General features: G+C 35.6%; 1 protein-coding gene across 3 annotated transcripts in view; it reads right to left on the reverse strand.

The window, feature by feature from the left end:
* Zfyve9 (zinc finger FYVE-type containing 9) overlaps positions 1 to 14,920 on the reverse strand; it is a 172,902-nt gene that overhangs the window by 109,176 nt on the left and 48,806 nt on the right. For all 3 annotated transcript variants that reach the window (XM_004869244.4, XM_004869243.4, XM_087214722.1), the window contains exon 2: positions 13,584 to 13,683. The gene's annotated coding sequence lies outside the window, so the exon portion shown is untranslated. The remainder of the gene's footprint in view (positions 1 to 13,583; positions 13,684 to 14,920) is intronic.

The raw sequence follows: 14,920 nt of genomic DNA on the forward strand, positions 1-14,920 counted from the left end.
ATGTATCAATGTTGATTCCCTTTAATGGCTGTATTATAGCTACGTAATGGAATGTCTATGTTTGCTAGCAACTTATTCTCAAATGGTTCAAAGAAAAATATGTTCTCTGTACTATACGTTCAACTTTTCTATAAGCTTGAGACTGTTTTTAAAAAACACAACAAGTCTATTATATTTTTAATTTCCAGAACTTTTTTTTCTGATCCTTTTAATGGCATCTTAATTCTCCATCAACTCTTAGATGCAATTTTACCTAGTTTGTTGTATTTATTTTTTTCTGTTTTCAGTATTACTTCCTTCAAGTTTCCTTTTTGTACTTGGACATGTTCTAATGTCTTTCACAGCGGAGGCTTTACCCAAATCTTTACCTACTGAACACGTGAAATACTAAAACCCAATTAGAAGTTCTGCATGTGTGACATGTCAACTGAGAGGTTTCTATTGAGAGGTTTCTAATGATTGGCTGGAAACACAGTTATATCACTGGGAGACTTCCAAATGTCAGCATGTGTAGGTATTTTCTTTCAATTCCAGGGAGGAATCATATAATCTGTACAGAGTACAGTGATCGAGGGCTTTGCAGCCACTTTTCGAAAGGGTAGAGAAAGGAGTAAATCCCTTCAATATAGGATTTCCCTTGTTACCCCTGCCTTCACTATAGTGCTCATTCTTGATCTCTGTTATGTTTGAGGTTTCCAAATCTTGAAACTCTGGTCTCAATTTCCAAAGAAAAATCTGCAGTTTAGTGAGGACTTTGGAGCAGGGCAATCTTCATACTATATAAGCTAACACTATTAGGAGATTTAAACCTTGTATCAGGATTCTTTACTTGCCTTAAAAATCATCCATCTCTTAACTAAAATGGAAGCTTATTAAGTATTCATAATTGTATATTTCAAAGAGAAATATAATTACTTAAGTATAGTTTTTTTCCAAGGACCTCTTTTGTCTTTTCGTTTTCAGATCTCTTTTGATTGGGCTGGGGATTTAGCTCAGTGGTTCCGCCCCCTGCCTCAAAAGTGCAAGGTCCCAAGTTCGATCTCCGGTACCAAAAAAACCAAAAAACCAGATCTCTTTTGATTGACTGATTGATTGACAGGGTCTCACTGCAGCTCAGGCTGGCCTTTACCTCACTGCATAGCTCAGGTTGACCTCAAACTTGCAAGGCCGGGAAATTAGCTTAGTGGTTCTGTCGCCTGCCTCGAAAGCGCAAGGACCCGAGTTCAATCCCTCATACCAGAAAAAAAAAAAAAGACAACTTGCAGCAATTTTCCTCTCTCAGTTGGGATTATAAGTATGCACCACCGTGCCCATCTTAGAACTATTTTTTTATTCTGACATTTTCAACATTGTATTTTTTTGTAGAATTGTAGTCTTATAGATCCTTTTTTTTTTTAAAGAACTTTTTTCTAAATGGCATGCAATTTATTTATTTATTTATTTTTTTTTTTTTCTTGGTACTGGGGATTGAACTTGGGACCTTGCGCTTGTGAGGCAGATGGCGGCACCATTGAGCTAAATCCCCAGCTCTATAGATCCTACTTTTACAGCATTGATCTGATTGCTACTTTTATGTTCTCTTTGTTGATATCTCTTCTTTATGCCATATATATTAATTACAAAGATCAAATACTGAGCGTCTACTATATTCCAAGCACTATCCTACTCACTAGGTTACAATGGCAAATAAGACAATGTCTCTGACCTAAAGAGACTCAATATCTCACAGGATGAGCAGATTAAAAAAATACAAAATAATGTACTAATTGACACATGCTCTGGGTGTTATGAACCCAAAGAGATGATCAACATCAGACTGAGGTGAAAGTATATTATTTGGGATAGACTAGATTATTACATCAAAATATTCCAATAATTTTTCTGTAACTCAAATTAGTGCAGTTTTTTTCTTTTAAAAAGTTTTTTAATTGTAATAAAATGTATATAAAATAAAATTTACTCTTTTAACTCATTAAAGTGTAATGCAAAGTTTACATCACACAAAAAAATTAAAGTCCAGCCTTCAATCTTTGCAGGGAACTCTGCTTGGTACAGTGCAGTGATCCAAGTTCCTTTCATCTTGGTTCTCCACCTTATACTATTCAAAGTGCTAGTTAGCCAACAGAGACATGGCAGGGAGTATCACAATCACCAACATGAAACTATACTACAAAGCTACTGTGAAAAAAACAGCACGGTACTGGCAAAGAAACAGACCCGAGGATCAGTAGAATAGATTAGAAGATGCAGAAACAACTCCAGACATATTCAGCTACCTCATCTTTGACAAAGGACCCAACCATCCCCAATGGAGGAAAGATAGTCTCTTTAATAAATGGTGTTGGAAAAACTGGATTTCAACCTGCCAAAGATTAAAAGTAGACCCCTATCTTTCACCATGCACTAAACTAAAATCAAAGTGGATTAAAGATCTAAATATTAAAACACTAAATTTGCTGGAACACAAGTTAGGTAGAACTCTCAAAGACATTGGCATAGGAAAGGACTTTAGGAACAAATCCTCAGTAGCATGGGAACTAGCACAAAGAATCAATAACTGGATCTCATCTTATTAAAAAGCTTCTGTACTGCAAGAGAAACCACCAACAGTGCTAAGAGACAACCTACAATGCGGGAAAAAATTTTTACCAGCTGTTCCTCAGGCAAAGGTCTACTATCTAGAATATATAAAGAACTCAAAAAAATCAGACCACCCCAAATTCAAAGACCCAATTCAAAAATGGGCATTTGAAATGAACAGACATTTCTCAAAGAAGTAAAAGCAGCAAATAAATATATGAAAAAATGTTCAACATCATTGGTCACTCAAGAGATGCAGATGAAAACAACACTGAGATTCCACCTCATCCCAGAAAGAATGGCTGCTATCAAGAAATCAACCAATAACAAATGCTGGCAGGGTTTGGGGGAGAATGGAACCCTTCTTCATTGTTGGTGGGAGTGCAGACTGGTGCAACCACTGTGGAAATCAATATGGAGATACCTCAAACAACTAGGATTAGAAGCTTCATTTGACCCAGATATTCCTCTGCTGGGTATCTTCCCAAAAGAATTAAAAGAATCATACCACAGTGATATATGCGCACCCATGTTTATAGTGGCACAATTTGTAATAGCTTAAACTTGGAAACAGCCCAACTGCCCATCCACTGGAGACTGGATAAAGAAGATGTGGTGTTTTTTTTTTTTATAAAATTGAGTACTACTCAGCCATAAAGAACGAGAAACTGGAGACATTTATAGCTAAGTGGATGCACATTGAGGCCATACTCTTACGTGAAATAAATAGGACACACGTGTAAATACTGAATAGTTTCTCTGGTGTGAAAAACAAAGTATAAATAAGGATTAAAATGAATAATTGATAATGTGAAATAGAAAGAAAAGGTCCAAAGGGGTAGGGGAAGTGGGACGGGTAGGGGAAAGGAAAGAAGGGAAAAGAAAAAAATATGAGAAAAGGAAAAAAATGGAAACAAAGTCTTTGTAAATAGGGAAGGGTGGAGGGGGTGAAAGGAGGGCAGGGAAATGGGGAAAAAATAAGAACCAAGATACACCATGTAAAGGTACAAGATCCCAATGATGAATGTAACTGTATTGTATACCTAAAATGTACCAATAAACTTAATGGGGAAAAAAAAACAACAAAATACCAGTTAGGATACAGATCATCACTGGATAAAGACTTGTGGACCAAAAAAAAAAAAAAATGTTGGTGGGACTACACAGAATTCCTTACCTCAGCATGGACCAATAACAGCTCAAGAAAGATCTGGCTGGTAGTCCATACTTTGATTAGCACTACCCTAGGGAATAGTTCTTTGACTTACTTCATCAGAGTTGGGTAAGACCTATATCTAGGTTGGGATATAACAATAAGATTAAAGAGAAAGTAGAGTAAGCACACCCAAACTATTAAAAACATGGACCTGGAAGTGGTACATTTCTGCTCACATTCCTTTAGTGAGCTTACTCCCAGATGCATCAACACGCAAAAAAGATTGAGTAGACTGTCACGTCCCAGCAACAGAAGGGAAAAATAGATTTTAGTGGGTTTAGATAGTTTTTTACAGTAACTGGGAAACTTCCTAAACAGGCAATTACTGAAGGATAAAATTTTTTCAGGTGAAGCATATAGGTCACTACCTTCTCACACTCCTGTGTAAAAAAGCTAAAGGAAAAGAAATAGCTTGCCAACTGCAGACTCAAATTGTAGTTGAAGGCATTACTGTCAAGTGCCTCTGCTTTACACTCAACTGAATATAAAAAGAACTCAATTTCCTATCACACACTGTTACTACTATGCTTTTCTTCACAACTTCCATAGAAAAATCAGAGAACTCAGTCAGACAATGCAACATTTTATTAGTACATGATATAATCAGTTTCTGAAACTAATCTCACCCACATAACCTCCTTATTCTCTACTCCTTAAATAATCATAAGACGTGAAAAAATTTAACATGACTTTTGGTCAGGAAAAATTAAAGATGATTATTTTAGAAGAATTAATAAATGGGGCCTGGTATTTAGCTCAGTGGCACTGTGCTTGCCTCTCAAGCACAAGGTCCTGAGTTCGATCCCCAGTACCACCAAAAAAAAAGAATTAATAAAACTCTTCCAGTTTTCTGCTGGAATTATTGCTCTTTATAACAAGTCTTAAAATACAAAATATTAAATCTACACTTGTGACTTCCCAGCCTCAAAGTAGTTTAGTTTTTATATAATGACTAAGAAACATAAATGATAGTAACTGAGCAAATACACCACTATTTTCTCCTAAGATTATTGTTCAAATCTATGTTCTTTTTCATGCTGAAACTACCTTTCTGTAATCACGGTAGCAGTAAGTGATTCTAAAAGGGAGGACCCAACAGTGTTAAGAGTAAATAGTTGTGACTATTAATCCTAATATGTCAACTTCATTGAATTAAGAAACACCCATAGACATACTAGGAACAAAGCATTCCACTATAAAAACCCACAAGTCTCAACATGAACAAAGCAACCAACCAACAACAACAACAAAAAGAAATATGAGAAAATGAGACAACAAAATGCTTCCTAAAACTCCCAATTCCCCCAAAGCTGATCCATAGGGCACTTAAGGGGAGGAAACCAAAAGCTACACAGACAAATTATTTGAAATGACATCAGAGGAGATAACAAAACAGATGAGTAAGGCATTTGACAGCTCACAAAAGATGTAAACAGATGATGGGCCAGACAGTGTCTATAAAAGACACTAACAAATATTAGCAGAACTAGAGCTGGGGATTTAGCTCAGTGGTTCTGCCACCTGCCTCGCAAGCCCAAGGACCTGAGTTTGATCCCCGGTACCAAAAAATATATATATATTAGCAGAGCTAAACAAAATAATACAAAGCATGAATGACCAGTACAGAAAATAAACAGAATCTAGAAAAAGGTTCCAGACAAGTGCAAGGTCCCAAGTTCAATCTCTGACACCAAAAAAAAGAAAGAAAAAGGCTCCAGATAGAAATTTAGGAGATTAAAAATTCTATTGAAAGTACGGGCAGCAGAAATGAACAGTATGAAGAGAGAGTGTTAGAACTAGAAGACAGGGCTGGTTTCAGTGACCAATTAGTGAGATACCTTAAATACAAGAAAACATGACAAATGGATCCAACAGGTCCTAGATAAAGCAAAGAAGACTAATCTAAAAGTAATATAGGGCCGGGGATTTAGCTCAGTGGTGCCGCGGCCTGCCTCGCAAGCACAAGGTCCCAAATTCTATCTCTGGTACCAATAAATAAATAAATAAATAAATAAAGTAAATTAGTGAGAAAAATCACAAGGCAGCACAAATTTTAAAAACTTGTTTACAAAGGTACCAATAAATAAATAAATAAATAAATAATGTAAATTAGTGAGAAAAATCACAAGGCAGCACAAATTTTAAAAACTTGTTTACAAAGGCCGGTGATTTAGCTCAGTGGTTTCGCTGCCTGCTGCACAAGCGCAAGGACCTGAGTTCAATCCCTGGTACCAAAAAAAAAAAAAATTAATTAATTAATTGAATAAAAATAGGCTTAAAAAAAAACTTGTTTGCAAGCACAAGGTCCAGAGTTCGATCCCTGGTACCAAAAAAAAAAAAAGGAAAAACATGTTTACTGAAAAAATAGCAGAAAACTTTCCAGATAAGGTTAACAAGAGACATACAAGGGTACAAATAACTGAGACATATAGAACCCCAAGAAGCCAAGATCTAAAAGAACCGCTCCACGACATATCTTAGACAAAATCCCAGAAGTCCAACACAAGAACAGAATCTTAAAAGCATTAGAAAAGAACAACAAATCAATTAAAAAGATAAACCCATTAGAATTACAGCAGATTTCTCAACACAAACCTTCAAGACCAGGAAAGCTTGGAGCGAAGTGTTTCAAGCCCTAACAGAAAACAATTTCAAACACAGGCTGATATATCCTGCAAAATTATCTTTCAAAAGTGATGGAGAAATAAGAAATCCAAAATAAAGTGTACCTTAAGAAACTTATGACCACCAAACCAGCACTCCCCAAAATTTTCAAGGATAACCTAAAAAGAGACAATGAAGCTAACAATGACAAAATGTCTAACAGAATGAATACACTAGGTAAAGTGAGCAATCAGGTAGATAGGAAAAATAGAGAATAAGCAACAGGAAAATAAGGCAATGCAAGGAAAAAGTCCAAACCTACCAATTGTCTCAATGTAAATGGTCTCAATTCCTCAATTGAAAGACAGATTGGGAGGACAGATCAAGAAACAATATCCAATGATATGCTGTACAGAAAAAATACATTTAACCCAAAAAGAAATGTACAGACTAAAAAAAAAAATCAAAGGATAGAAAACAATATTCCATGCAATGTGACCCCCCAAAAAAGCAGGTATAGCTATCCTATTTAGACAAAGTGGACTTCAAGCTAAAACTGACTAAAAGAGGTAAAGAAGGTTAAGGGAGCAATCCAAAATGAATGAGTAACAATGTTAACTTATATGCACTGAACAATGGTGTATCCAACTTCATAAAACAAGCACTACTGGACATAAAAGATCAGATAAACATTATCACAATTATAGTGGGGGAATTTCAGTACCCCACTAACACAAATAGATCAACTAGACAAAAAAAAAAAAAAAAATCAATAAAAAAATATCAAGAGTTGAGCCGGGGATTTAGCTTAGTGGTGCTGCCGCCTGCCCTGCAAGTGCAAGGTCCTGTGTTCAATCCCCAGTACCAAAAAAAAAAAAAAAAGAAATATCAGAGTTGAACAAAACCTTTGAACAAATGGACTTAACACATTCCTACTGGCTTGAACCAGTGGTAGTATATGCATAACTGTCCCATGGGGCAGCTTGTACTACCAGTGGTACAGAGCCACCTGGTGGCAAGATAATGAATTATGGCCCTGTCATAAATGTATTACTAGGTATCTACAGAATGTTGCACACAACATCAGAATACACATTCTTTTCAGAAGCATGTGTAACTTTCTCCAAAATAAATCATGTACTAGCCAGTAAGTCAGCTTAAAGTAAATGTAAAAAAATTGAATTTATATCATGCATAGTATCAGAATATAGTACAAAGAAGTTAGAAATCAACAACAAAAGAGAACACAAAAATTATGTAAATACATGAAAACTAAACAATACACTCTTTTTTTTTTTTTGGTACTGGGGATCAAACTCGGGTCCTTGCGCTTGCGCAGCAGGTGGCAAAACCACTGAGCTAAATCCCCAGCCCAATACACTCTTAACTGAACAGTAGGTTACAGGAGAAATCAAGGAAGAAATAAGGCAGTTTCTAGAACGAAAGGATCCCAGTACAACATACCAGAATTTCTGAGACACAATAAAAGCAATCCTAAGAGGGAAGTTTATAGCTGTTAATGCCCACATCACAAAAACAGAGATAAAAGCAATAACCTAACAATGCATTGCAAGGTCTTAAAAAAAACAAGACCAAACCAAACCCAAAACTAGTACAAAGAAGGAAATTATAAAGATCAAAGCAGAAATCTGTGTAATTGAGAACAAAAACACAATAAAATTAATGAATTCAAGAGTTGGTTCAAAAAAAATTAACAAAATAGACACACCCTTAGCCAATCTAACCAAAAAAGGAGAGAAAAGACACAAATCAGTGCAGTTAGATATGAAAAAGGTGAAATCACAAGTGACACTGCTGAAATAAAGAATGTTTTTTCTTTTTAATTGTTTTTAGTACATATTTGCCATACATAGTGCTCACATTCATCATAGGGAATTTATACCTGTACATAATATATCTTAATTCTTCTGGGGTTTTTTTCCCCATTCCCCTCCCCTCCCTTCAACCCTTTTTATCCTTCCCATTTACAGAAGTTTTATTTCCATTTTTTCTCCTATTCTTTGTTTTTTTAATACCTTTACCCTTCTTTCCTCCCTTCCACTCCCTTGTTCCCCTTCTCATTTGAACATAGTCTTTCTTTCCAATATCTAGCTTCCATTTTGCTCCCTGTTTACCTTTTGAGTTTCTCACACAAAAGAAACAATGTGATATATAAACTTCTGTCTTATTTATTTTACTTAAAAGTATGGCCTCAAGGTGTATCCATTTACCTACAAATGACTCAGGTTTATCCTTCTTTATGGCAGAGCAGTACTCTCCACTGTATATAATTACCACATTTTCTTCATCTACTCATGTGTTGATGGGTGTATAGGCTGTTTCCAAGATTTAGTTATTATAGACTCTCCAGCTATAAACATAGGTATGCATGTATCATTGTGGTTCGATGCTTTTAACTCTCTCGGGAAGATCCCTAGAAGGGAATGGCTGAGTCAAATGAAACCTCTAGTTTCAGATTTTTGAGGAATCTCCATACTGATTTCCATAGTGGTTGTACCACTTTATATTCCTACCAGCAATGCAGAAGGGTTCCTCACCCTCTCCCAATTCCACAGCCTCGCTAGCATTTTGTTATTGGTTGATTTATTTTTAAATTATTAATTTTGGTTGATTTCTTGATGACAGTCATTCTTTCTGGAGGGAGATGGAATCTCAGTGTTCTTTTAATTTGCATCTCTCAAATGAGCAGTGATGTTGAACACTTTTTCATATATTTACTGGCTGCTTGTATTGCATCTAAGAAGTGTCTATTCATTTTAGATGCCATTTTTGGGCTGGGTCTTTAAATTTGGAGGGGGGGCTGACTTTTTTGTTAGCTCTTTATATATTGTAGATGTTGTTCCTCTGTTGAGGAATAGCTGGTAAAAATTTTTTCCCATTCTGTGTAAAAGCTTTTTAATTTAATGTGATCCCAGTTGTTGATTCTTTATAATATTTCCTGAGTGATCAGGGTTTTATTCATAAAGTCTTTGACTACACCTATGTCTTCCACAGTTTTACCTATTTTATCTTCCAGCAGATTAAGTGTTTCTGTGTTTACATTTAGGTCTTTGATTCATTTTGATTTGCATGGTGAGTGATAAGGGTCTAGGTTCAATTTTCAGCATGTGAAAAGCCCCAAATTAAGAAACATTGTTAAGTACTTCACAAACCTGTATGCCAATAAATGGGGGACTTCAGAACATATAGATGAATTCATAAATACACATGAATTATTAAAATTGAACCGAGAAGATTTAAAAACCCTGAATAGGGCCGGGGATTTAGCTTAGTGGTTCCTCCGCCTGCCTCACAAGCAGAAGGACCTGAGTTCGATCCCTGGTACAAAAACAAAAAACAAAACAAAACAAAAAACCCTGAATAATCCAATGACAGGCAATGGAATTGTAGCAGTAAAAAATAACCTATCAACTAAGAAAAGCCCAGGTCTGGATGATAAACTGTTGAATTCTGCAAAACCTTCAGGGAAGTTCTAATACCAATACTCATCAAGTTTTTTTATGAAATTGAAAGGCAAGAAGTACTCCTAAAGTCATTCCTGTAAGCTACCTTTACCCTGATTCCAAAACCAGGCAAGGATTCAACCAAAAAAGTTAACTATAGACCAATCTCTTTAGTGAATATAGAGGCAAAAATCCTCAAGAAGAAAGTGACAGAATGCAACAAATCATGAAAAAGATCATTCATCATGAACAAAGTAGGCTTGATTCCACGGATCCAAGGGTGGTTCAACATACTCTAATCAACAAATGAAATACATCACACAAACAGAAGCAAGGACAAACATCACATGATCATCTCAATTCAGAAAAAAAACCTTTGACAAAAATCCAACATCTTTTCATGATAAAAACACTGAAGAAAATAGTTGTAGAAGAACTTTACCTTGGGCTGGGGATTTAGCTCAGTGGCACCGTGCCTGCTTCGCAAGCGCAAGGTCCAGAGTTCAATCCCCAGTATCAAAAATAAAAGAAGAAGAAGAACTGTATCTCAATCTGATAAAAGCCATTTATTACAAATCTAGTGTCAGTATCACGAAAACTTTCCCTCTAAAATCAGAAACAAGTTAAGATGTCCAGTTCTGTTCAACATAGTAATCAAAACGTTAGCGAGAGTATCTAGGGCCAGGGATTTATTAGCTCAGTAGCACTGCACCTGCCTTGCAAGCACAAGGTCCTGAGTTTGATTCCTAGTATCCCCCCCAAAAAAAAGCATTTAGGCAAGAAAAAGAAATAACAGAAATATGTATAGGAGGGCTGGGATTTAGCTCAGTGGTTTCGCCACCTGCTGCGCAAGCACAAGGACCCAAGTTCAAGCTCCAGTATCAAAAAGAAATACGTATAGGAAAGAAAGAAGTCAGATTATCATTATTTGCAGAGGACATGGTCCTCTACCATAGAAGGCCCCAAAAATTCAACCAAAAAAGACTCCTAGAACAAATAAACTGAGCAAAGTAGCAGAACACAAAATCAACACATAAATATTAACAGCATTCCTATACACCAACGATGAACCCACTGAGAAAAAAATAAGGAAAAAAATCAAAATAGCACAAAGAAAAATTAAATAGTTACAAACTAACCAACTAAGAAAATTACAACGAAAACTACAGTAATCTGAAAAGGGAGATTGAAAAAAATCAGAAAATGGGAAGTTATCCCTTGTTCCTGGATAGGCAGAACCAATATAGCGAAGTGACCATATTTGATATACAGATTTAATGCAACCCCAATCAAAATACCAACATTCTTCACAGAACTGGATAAAACAATCCTATAACTCGTATGAAACCAGAAGAGAGCAAGAATTGTAAAAGCAATTCTGGGTAATAACAGCAGAACATAAGGCATCATGATCTCAGACTTGAAGTTATACTACAAAGTTACAGTGATAAAAACAGCATGGTACTGACACAAAAACAAACATGAGGATCAGTGGAACAGATTAGAGGATGTACAAATAACCCTAAGCACATTCAACTATTTGATCTTTGACAAAGGGACCAAAAACATTCACTGAAGGAAAGACTGCCTCTTTAATAAATGGTGTTGGGAAAACTGGCTATCCACATGCAGAAGATTGCATCTAAACCCTTATATCTCATCATGTATTCAACTAAAATCAAAATGTATCAAAGATCTAAATATTAAAATAGAAACGTCTAACCCGCTGAAGGATAAAATAGGTGAAACTCTTGAATTCATAGACATAGGCAAGGACTTTCTGGACAGAACCCCAGTAAGCATAAGAAATAGTATAGTATATATCAAATTGAAAGCTTCTACACACCAAAAGAAACAATCTATAGAGCAAAAAGGCAACCGCAGAAAGGGAAGAAATTTTTACCAGCTATTCCTGACAGGGGGCTAATATTTAGAATACATAAAGAATTTTAAAAATAGACCCCCAAAATAACACACCCAAGCAAAACATTGGCAAGTGAAATGAAGAGATACTTCTCAGTAAAAGTACAAATGACCAATAAATACACGAACATCACTAGCCACTAGAGAAATGCAAATTAAGACAATACTGAGATTCCATCTTACCCCAGAAAGAACGGCCATATAAAGAAATCAAATAACAAATGCTGTGGCGAGAAAGAAATCCTTCTACATTAGTGGTGGGAATACAAACTAGTATAACCACTATGGAAATCAACATGGAGACACCTCAAAAAACTAAAAACAGAAATTCCATTTCTAGGTATCCTCCCATAAGAGTTAAAGACATCATATTACAGTGATACAAGCACACCCACATGTACAGCTCATAATAGCTAAATCTTGGAATCAACCTATATATACGTCCATCAACAAATGAATGGAGAAGACGTGGTATTTACATACAATAAAGTATTACTCTGCCATAAAGAAGGATAAACTTGATTCATTTGTAGGAAAATAGATGCACTTTAAGACCATAATTTAAGTAAAATAAATCAGGCACATAGTTTAACTATTGCATGGCTTCTCTTACATGAGAAACTTAAATTATAAAGAAAGAACAAAATAAAAGATCAATAATAGGAACTAGGGAGATAAATCTTTCTCCAAAGGGGAAGGGGAACAAAGATAGGGGAGAGGATAAAAAAAAGGAATTGGGATGTGTTATGTGCATGCACCAACTTCACACAAGGAACATAAACACTATGTACTGCAAACATACACTAATAAAAATAAAAAAGGAAACACCTAGCAGAATAGTAAAGCACTCTCCTGGGTGAGTGGAGGCATTACCTTGGGAATATAGGGTACACCTCATCCCTCCTCTCTGGCACTATTTCCTGGCCACCATGAACTGAGCAGCTTTACTCATCCACATCCTTCCCCCTTGATGCTTCTGCCTTCAAGCCAGTTGATTATAGATTCAAAATACGAGCTAAACTAAACCCTTCCTCCTTTAAATTGTGTATGTCAGGTGTTATGTCTCAGTGATGAGAAATCTGACTAATTCACTGTTTTGTCATAATTTAACAATAATTTGAAAATACTCTGTTGCTCTGGATTAAAGTGAAATCTTTTTGAAAAATAACACATTTTATTTAACAAGAGACAATCCTACAGGTGAAGCAAGCAGAATAGGCAGGGTGATTAAAAAATACAATGAATATTATTTTTTGAATTTATAATATAAAAGACACACTGCCATTAATTCTCCCACAAACTACTCCCCCTCACCTCAAACACATTTATCCCATCATTCTTATCGCTTTCTGAAGCAGTTTTCTAAGTTCTCTTTTATGAATATCCTTAGCTGCACTTTCATGGCTGCCTTGATGTCCTAAATTGACACAAAACATTTACTACCTTTCAAGGTCATTTCAATTTTAGGGAGGAGTCAACGTGGCACCAAATCTGTTGAATAAGGTAGATAAAGATGCAACATAATGTTTTTACAAGGCTGTTTTTCTATTATATGGCACTTGGCTGCCACTAAAGTGGTAAGAATGATGAAATAAGGGTAGTCAAAGTGAGGGGGAAGTATTTTGATTGAGATCAATGGAAATGTGTCTTTTACTGTAATTAATGTTTTTAATTTAAAAATTCAGCATATATTTCAACCACCTCATATATATATATATATATCATCATTTTCTATAAAGCTAGTTGTTTTTCTCAAGTTTAATCTCTAAGAAAAATAAGAACACTGGCTTTCTTACCTTTTTCCGCTTATGCACATGATAAGGAACAGACTCCGTGCTTACTCATGCTTGCTGCACCACCAGCTAGTCCTGCTGATTCGATATGCTCTGTTTGATCCTAAAGAAAAAAGCAGATTCTTCATTACATTTGCTAAAACAATAAACAAGCCCTAATTTTTCATCATATAAACATATCATAGAAGACAAATAAAAGCAATTGGGCATAACAATAAATTACAATTACAGATTCAAAGACTTGATCAGCATAGAAGGCAACAGCACATAAATTTTATTATCTAAGACCAGAAGTTAAATGAGACAAGAAAGAGTTAAGAATTTCTATACACTTATTTTCAATTGATAATACACAATGAAAATACCAAGATCAGGCACTTTCTACCTAATGATTTTAGTTATGTTTATACATAAAAATACCATTTATGGGGCCCGGGATTTAGCTCAGTGGTTCCGGCACCTGCCTCACAAGCACAAGGTCCTGAGTTCGATCCCCCGTACCAAAAAAAAAAAAAAACTTGGAAAAATACCATTTATAACAGGACTTCTAAGAATCCAAAGATAAGAAAACTGCTGCTTTACAAAAATGTCCTCTGTACAATATTTTTCATATAATACAACTTTTTTTCTCCCAGTACTGGGACCTTTGCACTAACAGCCTTTGCACTAAGCTACATCCCCAGCCCATTATTTAAATTATTTCTTTTAAATTTTGATAAGAGAGGGCTGGGGATTTAGCTCAGTGGTTCCAGCACCTGCCTTGCAAGCACAAGGTCCTGAATTCAATCCCTGGTACCAAAAAAAAAAAATTTTGATAAGAGAGTCTCACTAAGTTGGTAAGTTGTACAGGTTGGGCTCAAACCCTCCTGCCTCAGCCTTCCAGAGTACTGGGATTCTTATATTGAGTTTCAAAAGCTGACTGCTGAGATTTTTATTGGCAAACAATTGTTTTTCCTCTAAATGTATTTGGATTCCAGTCTTCTTCCACTTAAAAGCATGGATTTATTAATCCAGTGTTAACCTTATCAGTGGTATGCAAAAGACTCAAATATGGCTTCTTTCTCTGATGAATATACGACAATATCCATTTAGTCAGAGTAGTCCAACTTAAATGCCTTTATAACTCCTTACAGATAATACAAAATACCTTAAGGACCTATTTTAGCCTTGAACAAGACTAGCAGTTGAAACTAATAAAAATAAAACCAAGAATATCCTGGGATGTAGCTCAGTTTGAGGCTGTGGGTTCAATCCCTTATTGTGTCAGGGGTAGGGACACTAAGAGTATCTTATTATCAGTATAAAATGTCTAACAAATTACCACAGGATTTCCAGAATAA

Source organism: Heterocephalus glaber, unplaced genomic scaffold (genome assembly GCF_053883595.1).
Source record: "Heterocephalus glaber isolate CG9 unplaced genomic scaffold, H.glaber_assembly_v1.0 deba00001451, whole genome shotgun sequence".
NCBI lineage: Eukaryota > Metazoa > Chordata > Mammalia > Rodentia > Bathyergidae > Heterocephalus > Heterocephalus glaber.